The following is a 23,745-nucleotide window of genomic DNA, read 5'->3' as shown; positions in this document are numbered from 1 at the left end:
ATTGGAATGGGATGGTTTCCTTCCTTAAGTCTCTGTTACAGCATTTTCTAACCATCACGATGGATTTCTCAATTCATGGACCTGGACCAAGAGCTTCATAATCACGAGGGAACTTGTTAAGAATGCAAATCCTACATTCTAGACTCCAGGGATGGAACTCAGGACTTCGCACAAGTGGGGAAAGTGCTCTACATACCAAGACACACATTTTAACAATCATTCTATGTGCTCTTGAGTGAGCGAGCCATGATCTACCAGTAACCTGGGAAGCCCACCACTCTCCCATGCACTGTGGGATCCACTGGTGTCCCCGGCCTCCATACACAAGCACCCTCATCCCAGAGGGACACTGATAAGAAGTGTCTCACACACTGTCATATGACTAGAGCAGAGGGTGGGGGCACAGCATCGCTTCCAGTTGACAGACTCTGCCTTGGTTCTTTAGGTTCTTTTACTTTTTCAATTGGTTTTCTTTTTTAAGATTTATTTTATTTTACATGTGTGTGGTATGTGTGTTTGTTGTATGTGTGTGTGTGTGACATATGTATGTAGGTGTCCTTGAAAGCCAGAAGAGCTTGTTGGATCCCCTGGAGCTGGACTTAAGGTAAGTCACCCAGTGTGGGTGCTAATTTGATCCTCTCTAAGAGTGGCTGTGTTCTTAAGCACTGAACCATCTCTCCAGCTCTCTTAATTAAAAAAAAATGTCTTTGTTGGGAGTAACGCATGCTTGTGGCAGTCAGAGGGCAGCCTGTGTTGGCCCAGGCCTTCCACCTTGTTAGGGACAGGGTCTCATGTTTTCAATCTCTGTATACACTGCATAGCTGCCCTGGGAGCTTTCAGGTGATTTCCTGCCTCCACCTTCCTCTTTGCAGTGGGAATATGGGATTCACAGATGTGTGTTTTACAGACCCATGCTCAGCTTTATGTAGGTTTGGGGATTGGAACTCAAGTCCTCACGCTAGTGTTCCACATACTTAACCCACAGAGCCTCTCCAGACCCCGGCTGTTTCTTGACTCTAGAAACACATTACAACCCTCTGGGAAGCTACTTTCCAACAGTCCAGAGGCCAGGACTTGCCCAGCCCCCACGAGGTCAACGCAGATGAGAACAGAACCTAGAGTCAAAGCTGCCCAGATGGATCTAGTGTGTGCCCTGCTCAGTACCGCTACAGCTGGCATGGGCCCTGGGGGAAAATGCTGCAGGTTTCATGCAGGTACCGAGTCTGGCTGGAGGGGAAGACACAGGTACTCCCAGGACAAAGCTGTACTGAGAGTGGGTTGGTACAGCCTTGGGACAGGCATCCCTGTGGACAGGTGGGGTGAAATTCCTGACAGCTAGGTCAGGCATTTCCCATAAGGACACCTCTAAGTTTCTCACATGAATAATTAGGCAAAACCCCAGCTTCCTCCGTAATATACACAGAGTCCCAGTAAAGTAACACATGAGAACTCGCCCCACAGAAAGAAGGGACTGACTTGGGACAGCATTGGGACAGTGGGTGTTGGCTCAGGAGCGGGAGGTGAGCTCCTTCTCAGTGGCTAGCCTTGAACCTAGGCCATGACCCAAGGAGGTGGAGTCTGCACATATTGAATGTTCCCTGAAGAGGAGCTGGGTGGGTCTATAACTGACTGGGATGAAGGAGGAAGACTCAGATCAAAGGGATCGATGCTGGTGTTCTGAGCCTTAAGAGGAAAGACTGAGTTCAAAGTTTCTCAAAGTTTCTCAAAAACTGAGAAAAAAGTTTCTTTCTTCTGCAGAAACATCTATGTTGTTCATTTCTTCATTTCCAATCTGCCTTGATGGAAGGCTGAGCCAATTTTTTATTTAATATATTTTAATTAAAATGTAATTACATCATTTCCCTCTTCCCTTCCCTCCCTCCAACCCTTCCCATGCTCCCCACCCCCACCCTCCCTTTTTCTAATTATTGTTACACACACACACACACACACACACACACACACACAGAGAGAGAGAGAGAGAGAGAGAGAGAGAGAGAAAGAGAGAGAGAGAGAAAAGAGAGTGCCCAGTTCATTGTCATTTTTGTTGTTTGTGTGTATATAATTTCAAGACTGACCACTCTTACAATACAATAATTGGTATTCGGTAACCAATTAGGGGGCTTGTCCCTGGGAGAGGCTAATTCTCTTCTCAGGATTCATTAGCTGCCTATGCCTAGCTATGGGACTAGGGAAGATTTTCTCTTATATCCACCAAGAGGTCTAGTCCTCACCCCTCATGGAAGAATCTCCTCTTTACAACAAATGGAGACCATTACAGATATCCACAACAGATACAGTTCAGAGGTCAATGGATCATGGATCATAGGACACAGTTCAGAGGTCAAGGGATCATGGGGAACCCAACCCAAGTCCACATTGGTGTAGGAGGTTCTTCTGTTTGTATGTTGCTTTCATTGGTTGAATAAAGAGACTGCCTTGGCCTTTTGATAGGGCAGCCCTCAGGTGGGTGGAGTAGACAGAACAGAATTCTGGGAAAAAGAGCAGAGTCAGGCAGATGCCATGAATCTCTGGTCTGAGACGGACAAATCTTGCTGGTAAGCCACAGTCACGTGGTGATACATAGATTTAATAGAAATGGGTTAATCAAGATGTGAGAGTTAGCCAATAAGATGCTAGAGCTAATAGGCCAGACAGTAATTTAATTAATACAATTTCTGTGTGGTTATTTCGAGGATTAAGCTAGCTGGGCTACAGGACGTGGCCCGCTCCTCCAACTACACCACATGTCACTCAACTCCTGAACAAAGGCTCAGGAAACATCCTGGCAGAAGCAATGAAGACTGCCAGGGCCAGAGGACCTGGAGGCCTGTTGTGAGGCCATGCTTCCTAAACATGGTGCCCAAAGAAGACCTGAGAGAGGATGGTGTCAACAGACATGCTAACATGGTGGGGGCCAGTCTTTTCTTTATTTCTCTTGCCTAAAATAATAAAGTTGAAGAAGTCAAAGGAAAGGGAGGATGTGAAGGAAGGAAAAAGGGAAGAGGCAGAAGAGGAGGAAGAGGAGATGAGGAGAAGAAAGAAAGGAAGGGAAGGGAGGAAGAGGAGGAGCTGAGAGAGCAGGAAGAAGAAGGAAGGAGGAAGAAGAGGAGCATGCAAAGGACCTGGGTGTGGTGGTGCATATCTTTAATCCTAGCACTCAGGAGGCAGAGCACCCAGAACTCAGAGAACTCTGAGTTCAAAGCCAGCCTGAACTACAGAGCGAGTTTCAGGCCAGCCAACTTTACATAGTGCAACACTGCCTCAAAATAAATAATGATGATGATGATGATGATGATGATGATGATGATGATGATGATAATGCAGGGAGGGAGCAGCAACTACCAAATTCTGATGGTCTTAGGTGCACCACATCAGGGTATGTCTAGAATGAATGATTTCTCTGTTCCATGCCTATTGATTTCAGCCCCACCTGATAGTCCAGGTGAAAAGATGAGGGTCCAGGTGTAAGGTTATAACAAGCACAGAGAAACTCAGTGTTTCTCCAGGAGACCGTAGTGCCGAGGAATTGCTCTGCCTGCCCACTCCATTCTTTCCCAGGGGGTCCTACCTTCTACCATGCGGCTTTCTTACAGATGTCTGGGGGAAGGCTGAAGAAACACAGCTATTCCGGTTCAGCAGAACCAAAGAGGTTTGGAATCCGCTTTCCAGCCTGGGTCCCAACCCAAGCCCCACCTCCAGCCAGCCCAGGCTCTGGCTGTTCCTAGGAACTTCGAACAGATTACTCCATGCAACAAGGAACCCTCAGAGTCAAGGACTTTGTGCTCCCCAACTTCGTCTCTCCGTGCTCCTACTTCCTTTCCTGTTCTGAGCAGAATCCCTCTCCCATTTGACTTGGATCCAGTCTGTGCAAATGTCCTGCCTCCTGCAAACATGTTCAAAAATAAACCCGAGAAAGCTTCCAGATGTTCTGTTTGTATTGTGGTGTTTCTCTGTGCTAGTCTCCAGGGACTGATTCATAACACGCAGCATCCTGAAAAAAAAAAAGCCAGCAGGCCACCAGGTTCTGCCTCAGGGAGCGGTAGACAAACCCTCCATCAGGACTGCAGCACAGCCAATTCACCCCCTAACTCTTCCGCCACACAGGCACACTCTCCGGCATCGCCATCCCAACCAGTTGCTTCCATCACCGTGGATGAGGCATGTATCTTTGAGGCTATGCTAAAGCCTTCCAAAGCCTGTAGAGGATCAAATCTCACAGTTTCACAAACAGTGAGCTCGCTGGTTTCCTTTTTTCTGAGCACCCACCTCACCTCTCCATTACAGTCCCACCAAGTGTATCTGGGACAAAGAGGCAGGGACACAATGACACAAGAATAACCCTCATCTTCAAGATGTGACCTGACCATCTGAAAGGAAATCTTAGGAGCTGGGCCTGCCTGAAGAGGAAATGGAATTGGTTGCTTGTCAAAGCCCCTTTGGGACTGGTGGCCTCTGGCCCACAGAATGATAATTGCCAACGGGCTGGCTTGTGCACACACAGCCACACATGTACCCTTCCTGACACGCACACACCTGAGGGCCCAGGATTCTTTGCACAAGGTGACGCCTGCTCCCTTTGATGCCTGCCGGATGTGTTTCCATTGGGCGAGGAACCAGACCTCAATAAAACTCTGCACTATCAGAGGCGGCTAGTTTGTGATTGCACTAGCCTGTTATCTCAGGACCGGGTGGGGCCGCTTTGCAGTTCACCGCTGGAAAGCATTAACTCGTAGGTAGATCAAAGACCCTTCCGAATCCGCAGCTCGGGTCCCTTGTTGATCCCTCAGTGGACTGTTCCTAAAGATGGACTTTGGAGATAGTAAGTATCCCACGCCCAGACTCCCCGAGTCTCTTCATCTACTGTGCCTCTTACTGGGACAGGATCTCTGTGTTCTCTATTTATTCAGGTCGGACAACTGTCAACTGCTAGCTGCAAACTAGCGGGGCAGCCATGTCATCTTCCTCTTGAGCGTGCCAAGATTGTCTGCAGTGAAAAGGCAGATGGATGGGTAGATGGACCAATGGATGGAGGGACATGTGCGCGGATGATGGGTGGGGAGATGGGTGGCTACGTAGATGATAAATAAATGGGTGACTGGGTAAGTGGGTAGGTGAGGGGTAGATGGAGAGAGGGATAAATGAATAGATGGATTGATAGATTGATAGGTGGGTGGGTGGGTAGATAGGTGAGTGGATGGAGAGATAGTCATAGATAGCTATGGGTGGATGGATAGAAAATGGGTGGATGTTGGGTAGAAGGTGAATGAATGAGTGTACATGACGCGTGCATGGGTGGGTGGATACAAGAATGGATGGATGGATGGGTGGATGATGCGTAGATGGAGGTGTGAATAAACAAACTAGATTCCCAGCAACATGAAGTGGCTACCCTACAAGTAAGGAAAGGACTCAGAGCAAGGTCACTCCTTTGGAAAACCCCTCCAGATTTAGACTGTCTCACTGGAGACACCTGAGCTTAGCCAATCAGATCCGGATTCAATCTAGAAGCAGTCACTAACAGGTTACAAGATCCTTGACAGTTTAGCTTAGTTTCTCTTGGACTCATCCTTAAACCAAAGAGAATAGGAGCAGTCACTAAAGAAGGACCAGGACCCCTTTCACGCCTCCTGTGGTGTGTTCTATTTCAAAACGAACTCAGTGCATTTCCAAGAAAGGATATGGAGCCCCTTCCACCATCCTTTCTTATAGACTGTGCCCGAGAAACGCATAAAGAAATCCAGATGTGTCCTGCATTGCTTTTTATTTTGTTTCCTTGTCTTTAATTGTTACACTTGCTGTTAGCATTTGGACCATTTCTCGCTGCCCTGCTTTCACGTGCCCTTTGCCATGTAAACATGGGAGGACTGGAACCCATCTACATGGAGGAGGTGATAAAGCTAGGAAGAGCAGGGATGGGACTTACAGAGTCCCCACTATAAACGGCAAAGCTCAGCTACGGATAAAAAGCATTATTCTAAACCAGTTAAGGCTAACACCATTGAATTTGAACTTTTTATTATCAAGCATTGACACGCACAGGATTTTGGGTTGTTTTCTTCCTTTTGGCATGCTGAGTATCAAACCCTGAACCCCTGCATTCTAAGTAGGCACTTCAGCCCCAGAGCTGCACCCCCCGCCAAGGATACCCAGCTCTTGCATCTTTCTTCTGTCTCCAACTTCCCCTCCCCTATTAGAACACTGCAGCATTCAAAGGTAGGGTGGGCCAACCTAAATGGAGGTGGTATCCACAAGGCCCTGCTGCTGTTTAATTCCAGCCCCACATGGTCTGGTGGCATCTGTGCCATGATGACAAGGGAAGTTGGACCTCTGCACTCTTTGTTCATGATGAGGCCACTGTTCCTCTAGACTGCAGCTGGACTCTCAGAGGCAAGGCCAGGCCCGAGTTCATAGAACAGGCCACCCACACTGCACATCAGGGCTGCTGGACTGTCCCCAGGGTCGGAGCCACGCTGGCTCTTAGCCTTGCCTCGGAAGACTCCACCATATGGCATCCCTAGGGATCAAGATGACAGGAAAGAGAAGGGGCCAGGCGCAAGAAACAGTCGTGCTTCTGGGTGCTTGAGACCCTGCTGGGAAGGGGACATATGGGTGGTTACCCTTGTCCCCAGTGTGCCTGAGCCAAAGAGGCAGGCACCGAATACACAGGACAGTGGCGGCCTGCAGTGTCACAGCAGAGGAGATGGGGCTCCCCCATTTGGCCTTTTCATCTCTCCAGTCTCCAGATGTGCGTTCAGGGCAAAATCTGAACTTCAAACCCCGTGAAGCTTCGGGGACATCACAATTCTCCGAGGAAGGATCAAACTGGATCTCCACGGCTGCAGAGAACTTTAATGGAAAGTGGGCAGCCTTGTAAAACAGGAAGACAAGGACTTCTCCTCCCCTACCCTCTTCCCTGTTTCTCTCCTTCTCCTGCTCCCCTCCTTTCCCCTCCCCCTAAAGTCCAGTCACAGAAAGAGGGAGACAAACAAAACAGGCACAGCTCTGCCTTCCCTATCCTCCTGGAATCATCTGGCTTCTCCTGACAGCTTTCCTCACTTCTTCGGTCCCGTGGGGCAGGGCTGGGGCTGGGGTGGGCAAGTCGAGCGGGCGAGGCACAAGGGAGACAGAGGGGAGGGCTGAAGAGACACGATTTGGCAAGGCTGCCAAGAACAGAGCCCAGATGCCTCCTCTGGAAAGTGAACTTCCCAGGTTGCCTGGCATGCTAGGACTTGCTGGCAACCAGAGCCCTGGCTGGCAGAAGTGGGTGGACAGTGGAACCAGAATTCAAAGGGGCAGCCAAAGGAGGGACCGAAGGAGGGAGGTCCAGGAGGGAGGAGGGGGGAGGTTTCAGTGAATCATATAAATTAGAGACAGAAAGGATGTCGGGCCACCTTCATTTCCTTCCTCTCCTAATAGGAATTATCTCATTAGCCTCGAGCTTCCTAGAGGGGAACTTTAAATGATTCCTGTAATGGGGATTTCAATCTGGGGCGGGGCCCCCTCCTATCAATCTCACTCCCAGGAGAGCTAGGAATGCTCTTAAAGGGAAAGCGCAAAAAAAAGAATTCAAAAGAACAGGCCTTATTATGCTAGGTACCCACCATTCACCCTCCATCGCCACTCATGGAATTTATTGTGTGGACACAGTCACAATTATGGTGCCCAGCATGAAAAGTTCTAGTTAGCTCTGTAAAAGAACATTCTGACCCCTGGAACTTCTAAGCGGCACCTTACACAGAAAAGGGGTATGAAAGACTGAACTGAGCGAAAGGTTTTGAGACGAGATGATCCTGGATTATGCGGCTAGGCCCCAGATGCAATCTTAAGGGTCCTTCTAAGAAGGAAGCAGAGGGAGATTTGATGGCAGAGAGGAGACAAGTGACCACAAAAGCGGAAGCATGGTTGATGTAATCGCAAACCATAAAATGCCAGCCATCACTGGACGCAACCATTCTCCCTCCGTGTTTCATGAGAAAGCAGCTCCGTCCACAACTTGACCTTAGCCCTCAAGGAACCATTTCATGAGACCCTTCACCTCCCTCTTCCCCCCACGAACCCTGCTCTCTCACACTCTCTGTCTGGTGCTGGGCTGAGGAATCCAACCCAGGGGCCTTCTTCAGGCAATACAGTCTACTGCTGAGCCACGTCCCTAATCCCAGAGGTCTCATACCAGAATGCCGGCCTCTCAGATTTGAAGAGATGGATTGTTTTAAACCATCAAGCACATGTGGGCTGTGTTACATCAGTCTGGGAAATGAATACAGTTAAGAAAAAGTCCTTACCACAAGGACTTGTCTTCAGAGTCTTATTCTACAGCAAGAGAAATGAATACATGTCAGACACATCAAAGGACAAACACAATGGCTCTGGTGGAGTCCTGCAGTGAAATATTAACAAGAGTCTTACATCACTGCCGACAAAACCAGGACATAGTAGAGCTGGGCCTGGCTTGAATACAGCTGCTTCTGACTCCGTGTGCTGAAAATTAGTTTGAAGGCTGGCGTGGAAGTCAAGGATGGTTGGATCTCTTTCTATGAACACAGGAAGAGAAATGGGGAGGGGGGATTTAGCAGAGATGAGTCAGGCGGACCCAAGGCATACCTATGTTTGGTCTGCTGTGACAAAATGCTACAGATTGGTGGCTTCAAACATGGGGATTCAGCCGCTAACAGTTCTCAAGGTCAGAAAGCCAAGTCAAGGTCTCAAGAGAGCTGGTTCTAGATGCTCCAAGGGAGAACCTGGCCCATGTCTTTCTTCCAAGTTTCTCAGGTGACCCTGACTCCCCTTGGCTTACAGAGGTTTATGTCTATTCTTGGCCTCCACCTCCCTGCCACCTGCTTCTCTTGTCCTCTTCTCAGGACTGGCCATTGGATATGGAAAGCACCCAAAATTTAGGATGACCTCGTCTCACGATCCTTAACTGACTGCATCCACTTAGAGTTCTTTTCCAAGTAAGATCATGTCTGAGGTCCGAAGTGGACATGGGTTTTGAAAAAAAATTATTACATTTTTGGAAGGGGTACATGCATACATGTGAAAGTCAGGTATTGGTTCTCTCCTCCTACTATGTGGGCTCCAGGAACAGAACTCAGATGAACAGGAATAGAGGCAGGATCTTCACCCACTGAACTATTTGCTGGCTCACACTTTGGATTTGTATTTGAGCAGTGTTCAAAACGGACAGCTAGCCTATAGCTCCAACCTCCTACCTCTCTAGTGAGTCTTCTATTTTCCATGCAGGGAATAGAAAGCAGGACCTTGTATACGGTAGGCAAATATCCTACCATTGAGCTACACACCCAGAACCCCTCTGTTCTTGTTCAACTGGAGTTGGCAACGTGAGGGGGTAGCCTCAGAAAGGATAAAATTCCCCCATCATCGAATTGTTCAGACGGAAAGCACCTCTCTGGGAAGACTTTCTGGTGCCATGGTCTGGACGGAAGATGAAAATGACCAATGGCCTGATTCTATGAGAGTGAAGACTGTACCCAAACTACTCTATACAGTGCGAGCACTGTGCAATGCTTATTTCCTACAAGAGGTGCTCCCTTCAATGCCAGCTCTTCCCCTTCAACGGCCGTGTAGATCCCTGCAAAGTAAAATAAAGCAGGGAAAAGGAAATGCCAAGAATGTGACTTTCCCTACGTTTGATGGTGATTGACAGAGAGCTAACGCCTGAAGCTTCTAGGTGTCTCTGTCTTCTCTGGTAGTGAGAACGTGATGCACTGGGACAATTCTTAGAGCAGGAACAACTTGAAACAGTGCCCCAGTGATGATGCAGATCTAGAACAGGACATGAAGTCACTAACATTCATGTGGCATCTACATGGTCTCTTGGGAACCGCTCTTAGATGGGAGTGCTGGGTCTACTTTACCTACTGCCCAGCCCCCAGGAAGGAGAGACTCCTATGGCGGGCTGGCTGCTCCCGTGGAGGCTCAGATGAATCACACCCACCTGACGTGTCAGCTGTGGGAGGTAAAGAAGCCCTTAAGCCCCAGGTGGGTGCCCGTAAAGCCACCCTCCCAGGGAGCCCAGACCTCAGGCCTTGCTAAATTGACTGCTAATCACCATAAGCACCCTAGTGCTGCATCCTCCATCTGGGTGGCCCATAGCCACTCCCAAGCCTTGTCACAGGCTGGGTGATCTCAGCAGGCCTCACACACACCCTGCCAATGCACAGGACGGGTCTTCTCATTCCCACTTTACAGATATGGAAGGTCTGCCAGTGAGCAGAGCAGCCCATGGGTTGCTCTTCGCTCATGGCCACCCAGAAGCATGGACCCAGTTCTCAGCCCAACAGCCCAGGTGGGAAAATGGCACCTATGAGCTCCTGTGGGTTTTGCAGCAGTAGCCACAAATACCAGGATATGTCTCTTCCCTCTGGACCCAGGGTTTCTGGACCGTAGGGAGTCTGAATAGCTAAAAATGCCCTGCCAGGCTTCCTCCTCCTGTCTGGCAATATCGACCCGGAGAGCAAGGCCCTGGCAGCAACAGGCATGGCTGGTGCCCAGGCTGGGCCTCCCCCAGGAGTGGCCGGGCATGTCATTTGGGATCTGAGAGGAGAAGCCACTCCATCCATCCTGTACTTTTCCAGACATGGAGAAAGAAGGGATTGGGCAGAAATGATCTGAACTCCAAGTTCAACTTTCCACCAGAGCTTTGCCCAGGGCAAGGCCTGCTGTCTGTCTGCCCTTGATCAACTCAAGCAGCCCAAGAAGGAGACTGGAGACTCTAGACAAGACAAACATGACACTCTTCTGGGGTCACCTCATGCTTGACCCTTGAGGGGGGCTGAGTTAGATATTTGTGGGTGAGACCTTTAGTTTGATATAGCCCATGTCACCCAAAACCCTTCACATGACTAGGCAGTCCTGGAGGCAGAATTCTGCAGTTTGGCACCTGCGTGGCAGGAGGAGGCCGAGCCAGCCCGCACACAGCAGACACTGGAAAAGCTGATGGATCCTGGCACCTGATCTTCCAGTGGGCCCAAAACAACGGCCTGTGGCGCCCATGCCCAGCCCAATCATCTGTCCTTCCCCATCGCTTGGGGCATCTGTACCTTGAGAGATGCAACACACCTGAGGTCATGGCTACCTTTGGGGACAAGGTAGAGAGGAGCCCCAAGACCATGAGGGCAACTGTCTACACGCTGTAGAAAGGCAAGCTGCCTCCAGCCCCTGCGCTCTGTTCCCAGGATACTCTTACTGGCAGCGTTAATAACTAACCACGTCCCAGACAGGTGCTGGCGGCCTGGCCTTAGGAGTTCTTGTTCAGGGTTGGAAGTGAGTCATTTCCCTTTTTTATAGTCTGCTAGCTGACTGAGTCACCCCAAGCCGACCCTTTCACACAAGCGTTCACTCGGGCCGGCTCACAGGCACAGCTGTACCTTAGACCCATCTCCTTTTAGGTCAGCTGCGTCCCATGGGGCTGACCCTTGGGGTCTCTGTTAGTGACCAGCTCCCTGCACATCCCTCCCCCACTTTGCTCCCTCATCTGGGACATTGACTCACTATCCCAAGGAGTCTCAGGAACTTTCTCAGAAACACAGGGCCTGCCTAACTGGGGGTGCCAGGCTTGAGGCCTGAGGAGGCTGGTCTCATATCTGACCTTTATTCTAAATAGTACTCTCAACCCCCCTGTACCCTCTTCTGCTTGAAATAATGAAAGAAATGGGGGGTTTGAGGTACGGCTCAGTCAATAACATGCTTGCTTTTCAAATGGGAAGGCCTGAGTTTGGATTCCCAGCAACCCTATAAAAAAGTCAGGCATGGCAAAGGAGCCTGCAAGCCCAGAGTCAGTGAGATGAGAAGCAGAGAGCAGAGGATCTGGAGCTCACGGGTCAGCTGGTCTGAACTATGGCCAACGGAAGGCTGACTTTCAAGCAAAAAAGTGGAAGATAAATAAAATGGAAAAGGGGCAGCGGTGAGATGGCTCAGTGGTTGATAAAGGAGCTTGTGACCAAACCTAATGACGTGAGCTCAACCCCCAGGACCCATGTGGTATGAGAGAACCAACCCCCACAAGATGTCCTCTGACTTCCATGCATGACTTCCCCCCAAAGATATAAAAATGTGCATATATATATATATATATATATATACACATATATACCAAAAGGTGGAAGGCACCTGAGGCCAAACCCCCAAGGTCCACCTGCGACCTCTATATCCATATTTGAACATGTGTACCCCCCGCACACATAGAACACATACAGGAGACAAAGAATGTGAAGGTCCAGAACTTAGGAGCTGAAGGATCCAAGCCAACCATACGGTACGTAGGTCAGTTTCATCACCCTTGAAAAAGGCAGACGGGCAGTAAACTGAGTCCCACACCCGAGCAGCTTTCCTACTGAGTTTTAGTGACCACTAAAATCAAAGTGTCAGGTAGTTGGCTTCACGAGGTCTCTCTGGTGTAAACTTCTTGAGAGAAACTTCAAATAAAGGCCTCCCAAGGAGAGGAAAATGCATGCTTTCCTGGACAATCCTTTCCACAAATTCCTATGGACTTTTTGTTTGATTTTTTTATGCAATATATTTTAACCATGATTTCGCCCTTCCTCCAAATCCTACCAGATCCTCCATGCTCCCTAGTCACCTAACTTCATGTTCTTTCTCCCTTTTTCACTCCAGTACCAGACACTAAAGGAGGACATAAAAATACAAGACGGGCATTTTTAAAACACCACCACATATCCTCCATGTTCGGGGATCCGCTTTTTCTCTGACCCTACAACCACCTCCGCCTTGCACTGTGGTTTGTGGGACAGATGGATCACCCTCAGGTGAGACAGCTGAGGGCTAACAATAAAAACAAATTAAATGATTCCTTCGCTCGGAGCTGAAATTCAAGCCTGGGAGGTGATAGCCAGTCTGTGCACTGGGCCATCACGTTGTCTTGCCAGCGCAGCCTTGCTTGGACATTTTGCGTACACGCCGCTTGTTCTACCTTCCCAGCGCCCAGCACTGTACTCCAAGGCTCTGAGTTACTTCCGCATCTCTCAGGTGTCCCTGCCAAACTCACCCCACTGGCTACAGCTGGCTGCTTCACAGACTTCCCACATAGCCTTTTGAAAAGCTTCTGCCACTGCTGTGGCTTCTGCATGACCTCCCCAGGGTGATAGGGCCTTCCGCTGGTCCACACATCTTGCACACAGCTTCTGAGACAGCAGCCAGCCTAACTGTGGCCATCACACCGAGGGTCCACATGCCAGGAGGTGAGACGCTAAGACTCCACCCCTGGAGCTGGCTCAGGTACCCGGTGAGTCACTAGCCCTGACCTGTGACCATGATGTCCCAGGGGAGAGTGGGAGGCCTCGAGAAGAAGTTCGATGCAGGGACACCAACCGCAGTGACTCACAGTTGGATCCCATGGGGAAGTTCCATCTACAAATCCCTGGGATGACACTAGCCCCTGGCTGAGCTCACCCCTGCACTAATGACGCCTGCTCCAGCTCCCAGCTTTCCCCTCTCAACCGCCTGCCTGGTGGAAGTTGTCCTCTGAGTGGCAGCTCCCGCTCTCCCGCCCCTGCAACACATGTGACGGATGGAGCGGAGGACAGGGCACGTCCTCCCCGGGTGTCAGATTTTTCACCAGTTACAACAGGTGTCCTCCTGCTGACACTCCACAGGAGCCTTGGGGGCTAGGAGGCAGGGATGCCACAGCTCTCTGAAAGGAAGTAGGCAGAGCCACCGCTCTAATCCCGTAAGATTACTAAAACAACAGGGCAGGGCACTGGGCTGTGAGGTCGCCTCGGGAGTTGCCCAGAAACACACCTGGCCCTGGCCTTAGCAGGAACACACAGGCCACGATTCCTCTCTTCTTCTCCAGGTATTTTCAAAAGAGCAACCATTTCTAAGGCTTCACCAGGATATATATATATGCATCTAGTTCTTCCATTACAGAGACAAAGTCTCCTCCCCCACCCCCACCCCCCAAAAAATAGACACCAGACTTCATTGCCTTACGGGGCCAACTTCCATCACACAGTTGCTAACTACCACTAAGGCCAGATGCACAAAAAGTCCCTCTGTATCCAATGTTAACTTGAGTAAGGGGGCAGTGGCACCCTGAGCCTCCCTTGCCTTGATGGTTGTTATAGCGTGATGGCTAACCCCATACCTCTCCACAACTGTCAAGCTGTACGCTCTCAGAGGGAAGAGTAAGGTAAGAGAAAGACATGGGGCTGCCAGACAAGGGCAGCCCTCCGAGATTTGAGGAGCCTACCCAGGAGCACCCCCAGCATTGTTAGCTGCTCTGGGGCCTGATGGTGTCACTGTCAGGTGTCCCTCAGATGTCCCTAGCACCTATCCAAGTCCGAATACATTCAGAACAAGAGAACAAAGGCATCTGGCCACTCTCCTCTTCTTCATGTTCCCGTTTCCTTTGCCGACAGACCTGCAAGTGTGTGTGTGTGTGTGTGTGTGTGTGTGTTGGGGGTGACATTAAGTCCAGACCCCAATGCCAGAGGTGACTCTGAAGTCAGCAGGTGTGGGAGCTCCCGAGATGTGGCCACATCGACATCATCACTACCAGCTACGGAATACTCTGGCCTTTGGGTTGAGGAAGTCTGGGGGCTGATAAAGGGTAGGAGTGTTTTCAGGAAGGCAGGACCCACAGTTTGCCTGGAAATCCCCTCAAGTCACTTATTAACTACCGCTGACCCCAACAGGCACACAGCCCTCTGCTTACCAAGACAAGACAACAGCTTTAAAAAAAAAAATCTTTCAACAACAGTCACTTGGTACAAAGTCATGCTCTCATCAGGGAGCCCCCTGTCATCCAGGTACCCTCTCTGAGGTCCCTGGCTCCCCACAGGAAAAGCTGGGAAACAGGATACAAGATGCCTTTGCTTCTACACCTACTGCCTATGGCCCTGAGGGGAGTCAGAAGCAACATTGCAGGTGACATCCTGAAGGACCAGGTGAAGGAGCAGCCAGCCTCATGGGACATGTGCACTTATGGGCACACATGAAGGTGATGGTTACAGGTGGTGCAGGAGGAGAAGCCTGCCTCATGGGGCATGCATGTATGTGTATGGGCACACACGAAGGTCATGGTCACCAATGGTGCGGGAGGGAAGGATGCGGGGATGCAGAGAGCAGGAAGAATCTTGTCTTATAGGTAAGACACAAAGCAGGGGACTAGGAAATGACGGGTCATGGGATGCTGTGTCCAAGGAGACACGAATGCAGGGACAATAAATGGCAAGTTACAGATGGTTTCTCAAATGCATCAAGTAACCCATGGAATGTTGGGGTTAAGAAGAGGCTCAGGGAAGGTGCAATCAGGATTAATTACTTTAGGAGGAGAGACGGGAGTCCCCAGATTAGAGCACACCATGGGTACTCCAGCTGGTTCCCCAAAACTCAAAGCCAGAGGGGTGACTGGAAGAAGGGGTGAGAAGTTTGGGAGATGAACTCTCTGCCAGGACTGTCAGGACTCTGCACACCAGTAGACCTTGGTCTGGCTTCCTTCAATCCCTGGTCTCCCAAGGAGCAAGACTTAGCATCACCATGTTAAGGGAATTCATTTACAATCGAATCCATAACTGCCAAGATTAAAACAAGAAGAAGTACTGCCACTTGTCAAACGTGGCCGTCACTTGTCAAACGTGGCCGCTGTCCCAGGAACCAGGCAGAGCAGTACTCCGTCCTCCTCTCATGAGCCGCCAGGTGTCAGCTCTGTTCCCACCCCCAGCGCTTCATTCCCCAGGCTCTGCAGGAGACACAGGGGTGATCTAGTGTCTCTTGTCAAAGCTGCCTATATTCTGAGCTTCCCACTCAGGGCCTACCACTGAGATTTATGGCCAGAATTGCTGTAACCACGTTGGATGGAGGAGCCTAGACAGTTATAGGCAAAGCCAGCTCTTGGATAAAGAGAGAGGCCATGTGTTCTACATCCAGCATTATTAGGACCAGACTTGGGTCGGCAGATTTCCAGAAAGCTCTGAGATCCTGTTTAATCCTGTGGGTAGTCTCTGTGCTCCTGAAAGGCAACAGGTGTGGTCCACCTGCCGCCTGTCTCCTGGGTGTGCGGGCTTGGAATCACCTGCCTGGTGATTCTCCCGCGTACTGCAAGATTGTCCCTACTCTGAACTCTGACAGGCAGCAAGAACTTGTTTGGGGAGGGTAAAAGGGCAGTTCTATACTGTAAAAGGGCAGTATAGAACAGCAAATGATGTGGACAGACCTGACTTTGAGTCTTGACTTTCTCCCAAATTACCCACACCATCTTAGGCATGGGACTATACCTCAATTTCCTTGTCTGACCTTTGGGCATACTGTAACCTATCTGCTAGAGCCCCAGGACGTGTGAGCAATTACATTAACCTGAGTGACAACCAGGAGAGCCCGGAGCACAGCCTCGCCTGGATTAACTACACGTTATATTTACAACTGTCTAATCCCACTCCCACAACAAACGGCAAGACCCCTGCCTGCTGCCTGCTGTCTGCACTCTGGCTAGGCACCCAGAGCGTTAGGGACGTGTCTACATCCGTGGGCATACAAGGGAACACAACTCTACCTTCAAAGCAAATGGACAGAAAGGACACAGCTGCACGGAGACAGCCACTTACACACAGCTCACCTTTCTCTTGTCCTTGCTCCAATGTCAGCAGAAACTTCTGGTCTTACCTAAAACGAGAAGGGGACGGTTAAATCTGTAAGCAGGGCAATACTGGACACACCATCATCAGACTCATCATTGCTGGGGATAGACCCTGAATGTCAGGCCTTTGAGGGACATAGAGGTTTATGGGTTGCAGTTTTTATTCATTCAAGAGACAGGTTTTCACTATGTAGCCCAGACTGGCCTTGGAACTTATGTACCGTTGCCTCAGCTTCCAAAGTGCTGACATTATAAGCATGAGCCACCTCATCTGGCTGACAGTTGCTGAGCATTCTTCAATATGCAGCAAAACCACATCTCAGGAGAAATCCACTCAACTGGGGTCATGACAAACTCGAAGCTACTTTCAAAGAAATGCATCTTTTAAAAAAATAATAAACTAAACCTAGAATCAACTCAACACAGACAGATATTACAGTGGATACTGATTTTTTTTTCAAGTTATTAACAACGGACATTGATAGCAAAATAATGGATGGTTGAATGCTGAGCTGTTCTGTTTGGAGTGGGACCTCTCATGTGTGTGCTCATGTGTGTACCCACGTGTATTCATTCACGCGTGTGCGTACTCGCGCCATATGCAGGTGCACATTTATGTGTGTCTGTGTGTGTGCACACTCACGCTGTATGCCGTCACCCTCCCTGCTACTCTCAACTCCCAGCTTTTTTTTTTTCTTTATGCAGATTTGGGGAATTGAACTCAGGTTCCCATGGTTTCCAAGGCAAGCATTTTTCCAAAGGGGCTGGTTTCCTCGCCCTCGCTTGCTCCTTTTACCCAGCCTCCTATTTCATTATTTCAGCGAGCTGAACTTACTGTACATCTGAACTCATTCAACGGGGCAGTACGTTCGTACCGTCAGGCTCCACACCTGGCCTCCACCACACTCCAGCAAACACCAGTCCATAACCTCTAACTGCTATGCCTTCTACACCTTGTGGGTTTCTGGGGTGTGAGCTAGCGCAGGTAATTCCTGAACAAACGGGCAGGTATCAGCCGAGTTGCTGTTGTTGTTGCTGTTAAAACAGATACTTAATCTTTAAATCCGGCCTCTGTTCAATCTCATTCAGACGCCAGGAAGAGTAGTATTTCAAACGGTGTTTAAAGATAATAGCCCCATTCTAAGCCTCCCCATCATTAGGCTCGAAGAACTCACTCGAGACCCTTAGGTTGGCAAATGAAAACACAGAGAAGACAGACAAGAGGGGAAAAGAATACAATCAGACTTGAAATGGAAAACGGGTAACCTTCACGCACAAGAGAAAGGATTGTTTGGGTGGCTGAGCGCACATTCACATACCAGCACTCCAGGGTCCCTGAGTTCCTGAAGTCAGGGTGGGGCTGGTCCTCGGTAGGCAACCCCATCAGCCATTAGGTCAGATGGGGGAAGGGAGCCTCGTGCACCATAGGGCCTCTCCAGACATATTTACAGGGCCTGCATCCCACTATCATGCCCATGAACTTATACAAGGACCAGCCTCAGACCTCAAATGCAATAGTCTCTGCGTTTCTGAGTTCCTGGGGATGCACGTGTGTATGTATGTGTGGACATGGGGGCAGAGGCCAGAGATCAAACTCAGGTGTCATTCATCGGGATTTATATACCTTATTTTTTGAGACAGGGTCTCTCACTGGGATCTGGGTCTTGGGACCTGGTATCTAGAGCAAGCTTGCTGAACAGTGAGATTTAGGGAACCTTCCTGACTCTACCTTCCCTGGCACCGGGTTTATAAATGCTTTGTACATGGGCGGTGGTGCTGGGGATTGAACTTAGGTCCTCGGGCTTACGCTTGAGCTCTCATCCCAGCCTCCTGCATTGGTTCCTGACTGTGAGCAAACCAAACTGACCACTTGTGGCCGGATGAACTGTGTTATACCTGGAACCTCACTGGCCAATCGAACACACCCTATAAACTCACTCAAGATAGACCCCAGATGAATGGAGACACTTTTGGCTTTGCTCCTCCTTCATGGAGGGAGCTGAATTTTTTTTTCTTGTTTTTGTTTTTTGTTTGTTTGCTTGTTTTTTTTTTTATTTTGTTTTGCTTTTCAAGACAGAGTTTCTCTGTGTAGTTTTGGTGCCTGTCCTGGAACTAGATCTTATAGACCAGGCTGGCCTCGAACTCAGAGATTCACCTGCCTCTGATTAAAGGTGTGCACCACAACCACCTGGCTTTGAATTGATTTTAAAATGAGACCATCTTAAGTCCTCACACGACCCCATGAAGTCTCACTTCAGCTAATTTAATAGAGAGGGCAGTGGGTCAGAAGCCTGGGCTGGGGTCTTCTTGAACTTAGAGAGTTAGGGAGTGTCATGAAGAGGGGAAGGAGGGGCTTTGGAACCATCCCCCTCTTCCTAGGTTTCTGTAAAATCATGTGAAGACCTAATCCTATGTCAGTGGTCCTGACTGGTCTCCAGGGAGACCTGGGCACTTGGAGGAAACCTCCTCAGATGCCCTGAGGAATTCCTGGGATCTGTGGCTCAAAGTGAATTCATGGTGCAGAGATGGAAACCTGAGAAATCTACATTTAAATTTTTATCTTTGTGTGTGTGTTATGTGTGTGATGTATGTGCTTGTGAGTGCTGGTGCGCATGTGCCATGATGTGCATGCCAAGGCAGGCTTACAGAGGTTGGAGTACAACTTCAAGCATGGCTCCTGGCCTTCCGCCTTGTTTGAGACAGGGTCCCTCACTGCTCACCTGCTATGGACACCAGGCTAGCCGAGACACGAGCTTTCGAGAATTCTCCACTCACTAGAGTTCTAGGAATGCAGAGAACTACTGCATTCTACACTACTGCACCTGGCTTTTATATGGGTTCTAGAAATTTAAATTCAAGTCCTCATGTTTGTGTGACAAATCCTTTACCCACTGGACAACATCACAGTCTAGAATCTGCATTTTTAATGTGTTCCCAGGGAAACCCAAGGCTGGGAATCCTTAATACACAATGAGTAAGTAGTTTGAGTTCAAAGACACCCCTCTTCCATCCTCTCACGCCCCCAGGAACTCAGGCAAGCCACCCACAACCTCTCTCAGTCACAGCTCCCCTTCTGGGGACCGTGGAGTACGAGGCATGCAAGAAGTTTGGGCTCACAGCCCGAGAGACCGCGTCTAGGCAGCTGTGCATCTCAAGAGATTTCTGCATTCCACTGGACATTTGTTTCACTCTGTTCTCTGAAGTGGCGTGGCCAACTGAACCTCCCAGAGAGTGAGCTTGACTACCCAGGGATACTAAGTCTGTTCCTGGCACACTGGCTGGAATGTCTCCTAGGAGCTCTGCTGAGCTTTGCCCACGGCTCCCGCTATGCCAGTGTGGCCCTCTCTGCCCTCTACTGTGGAGGACAATGGGCAGGGGCTGAATGGAACACCTTCAGAAGCAGGTCAACTAGCAGCACACACCTGACCAGATCTCACCATGCCGTTGAACCCACATCAGCTCCTTCATGGTCCCTTCATTTGCTTGAACCGCATATCCCATGCGTGAGACTTTTTACTACAATAAATAAATATTCCATGGGAGTGACTTCTGCAAAATAGGCCAGGAAGCTCTCAGGAGGCCGCTGTACTGGGTCCCATTTCCAGAACCGTTCCCAAGGCCACCACATCCACCATGCTACAATTACTTTTACGGGCCCTCAGAGATGTTCTCATGTCTTTCAAAGCCAGAGCCAGTGATGGCCATAGTAATGATAGTCACAGTAATGTGTAGGTAACGGATCCGGCCTGGGTACTAATCATCCTTATACCATTGCAGCCATAAAAGTTTAATTTTAATGTTTTTATGGTGGAAGGGAGCGATGAAATCATAAGAGCATGACCATCACAATTTGATCCGGAAATGATGTGTTCACTGCAGTCTCCAAACTGGGTGGGCTTTGCTGAGAACCCTTGTTGAAGGTCCCATTGTTGCTTCATAGAGAGATCTTTCTGGAAATGCCCACTCCAGTCAGACACCTGGCCCTTATCATGCCCTTGCATGGGGTTCACCTTTTCCCCTGTAGTTCCACTTAATCCTCCCCCCTCCGTTTTATTATGGGAAAGTCTCCCCCCAAGAGGGGGGTTTTGAACACTGCTGGGTCTGTCTGATCACAGACAGAGACCACAGTAGCTCCCACCCCACCTGTATGTGGGATGCTCAAGTCTGGAAGGAGGGACTTCCGAAGTCCAAACATAGGCAGGTACTCAGCCCCTAGAGCACAAACATCCAGCATACATCACACTCAGGTCTATAAAAGATAATTATACGATCTGATCTGGCAAATTAGTGTTCAGAACTCTCTAATTCTCACAATGAATTCGAGGGTTGGATCAGCAGGAAGAATTAACCTGGATCTTTATTGGGATTCGCCCCTGGGTCAGGATTAGGGTTCATTTATCTCTTTTATTTTCCTACTGAGGGAGGGTAGAAAGACCTCCTCTCTTGCCCGCCCTCCCTACTCTGGCCAGGCCTGGCTTTCAGACAAGCCAGCTGTCTAGAGATCTTTCCCACGACCTGCCCAGTCCAGCACACCCAAATAGAGCAGCCATCAGGAGAGAAGCGATAGAGAGATGGGTAGGAAGATGTAGGATTTTTCACAGAGAAGAAAAGTTAGGACATCACAAATATAGGGTTAGTTTACATAAACACAACCCAAGATCAACAATGAACTGGCCTTCCCAGGTAGTCATTCACCTCCTATTTATTCCCACCAACTCTGGAAAGTCTACTTGGAGAGCACACATATTCACTTCTCTAGGGACTACTACCACCTCAGGAGAGATCGTTAATAGGAGCTGGTATCCCAGTCCTTACTCATCACATAGCTAGATCACCGAGGAACTGGTACCCAGATGCACAGGCATGTTGAATCCAAGGGATGATTGCCCTTCATCTTACAAGAACAAGCATTGTGGTGTGTGTGGTATGCGTGTGTGTATATACATTGTGTGTTTCTGGGGGTCCCTCTTAGGGAAGATAATTTCTTAGTCAAACTCTTCAGTCAACTTAGGTATGTCATGCCCAGAGCTTCAAAGACAAGATCCTGGTCAGTGGGAAAGAATTCATACCTACACTCTAGTTGACTATCTGTAGAAGACTGATAGAAAACTAAGTTTGTAGTATATTCAGGGGCAGAGACAATCTTCTCTACTTTTAATGCCTACAAGTCTACCCATGAAACTAGTTCCAGGTGCCTCTATCAGACTGGCTTGGCTAAAAGAACAGGACGCCTTAGGTGGTGGTTTGAAAGAAAATGGCCCCCAAAAGGAATGGCACTATTAGGAGATATGGCTTTGTTAGAATAGGTGTGGCCTTGTTGGAGGAAGTGGGCTTTGAGGTCTCTATTTGCTCAAGCTATGTTCAGTGTGGTAGACAGTCCACTTCCTGTTGCCTGTGGATCACAATGTAGAACTCCCTGCTCCTTCTCCAGCACCACGTCTGCCTGCATGTCACCATATTCCACCATGATGATAATGAACTAAACCTCTGAACCGTAAGCCACCCCAATTAAATGCTATTCATTTATAAGAGTTTCCATAGTCAACTTCATGGTGTCTCTTCACAGCAACAGAAACCATAACTAAGACATCTTTCCAAGTTCTCACGGGGAGAGGATGACAATTTGCTCCTCACAATGGCACGGGAACAAAGCATTTCATTTTTGGAGCAGGGTTTACTGTATGTGGTCAACCTCACCAACAGACATTCATCAGTACCATGGTGTACATGTGATTGTGTGTGTATCTGAGGTATAGCAATGAACAATGTTCTTTCATGCACTTGGGCCAGGAGGAGTGTCCCATTCAAGAGCGTTGAAAAGGAAGACAAGGATGTACAAAGGTAGTATCAGCAGATTACATTCATTCTAGGTTTCTAGGAAAATCTCAGACAACTCCAATTCCATGAGGGAAACGCATACCCTTTAGAAAGAGATAACAATACCTGCTTGGAACCAATGAGATTGTGGAGTCTTAGGAGGGCAAGGGAGGCAGCCAGTCGGTGGCACAGCTCTATTCTAAAGTGCTGCCTGTCATTTCAGGGTCTGTGTGGAGGGTAGGCAGGTGCACAAGGAGCCAACGGCAGTGAAGACACAGGGGAACCTCCATGTGCTACCAACTCATTAGTTTTGGGACACATGCATGAATCCTGGGGGCAGAGAGCTTAAAGACAAAATCTTAACTTGGCCACTAGCTAGTTGAGTCACTGTAAGTATCTTCTAGGCATTGTTATCTCAACCAAAACACTGGAACGTGGCTGGTAGCCATCCCTGCCTCCGTAAGCTCTCCACAACCATAACTCCTCATTCTTTTCTCCTTTATTTCTGGCAGTGCTAGGGATTGAACCTAGGGCCTCATGCATACAAGGCAAAAAACTCTACCACTAAGCTACAGCCCCAGCCCCCATAATTGTTATTTTCTATTTGAAGATGTGAGATACGATCATGCTTGTTTCTCTATTGTAGTAATTAAATATAATCAACATTTTTGCATACCTTCTGGGCCATAGTAAGTAATCAGTAAGTGCTATCTGTTTCTATTATTACAAATACCTCACAAATACACAGATTATGAAAATGTTGAATGAGAAAACAAAAGGTCCCCATTGGGGACCATTGGTCTGGGTGTTAAACTGGCAGCTGACTTGTCTTCTCATTTCTCTGTGTCTAAAGTGAGTGGACATTGCTTTGTGAAAAAAAAAAAACAAATCCTATTACAACATTAAAAAATAAAAATCATGTGTTGTTCTAGACTGGAAATAAAATAGTAAATGTACCTTTTTAAAAAAAAAGTATAAAATAAAAGTTTCAAGATTGTTGGAAATCAGAAAGAGAGTGGAAAGCAGGGTCAGGAAGCTGCCTGTTGGAGTTCAGGTTTGGGTTTGGTGTGTTATGGCAAGGGCTCCCTACTGTTGGCCCAGAGAGACGAGAAGTCAGCTGACCTGGTGGCAGATACCATCTGGCATCTCAGAGGCAGTGAGAATTATAGACTCAGAGGCAGCAGAGACCCTCGTGAATCAGTCTGCCTTGGCTTGAACGACTGAGAGTTCTAACCTAGCGGCCACCTCACAGGGTAGAACCGACCTGCTCTGTGGCATTTTCCAAATTCCTGTGCTATGACAGAAGGCCCTGG

General features: G+C 48.9%; 1 long non-coding RNA gene across 1 annotated transcript in view; it reads right to left on the bottom strand.

Moving 5' to 3' along the window:
• The window catches only part of LOC146893340 (uncharacterized), a 154,113-nt gene that overhangs the window by 4,208 nt on the left and 126,160 nt on the right, over positions 1 to 23,745 (bottom strand). The window contains exon 2 of the long non-coding RNA XR_015003879.2: positions 16,595 to 16,641. This is a non-coding gene — a long non-coding RNA (uncharacterized LOC146893340). The remainder of the gene's footprint in view (positions 1 to 16,594; positions 16,642 to 23,745) is intronic.

This window comes from Myodes glareolus, chromosome 9 (assembly GCF_982192425.1).
Source record: "Myodes glareolus chromosome 9, mMyoGla1.1, whole genome shotgun sequence".
NCBI classification, from domain to species: domain Eukaryota; kingdom Metazoa; phylum Chordata; class Mammalia; order Rodentia; family Cricetidae; genus Myodes; species Myodes glareolus.
This window is presented reverse-complemented; position numbering and strand designations above follow the sequence as displayed.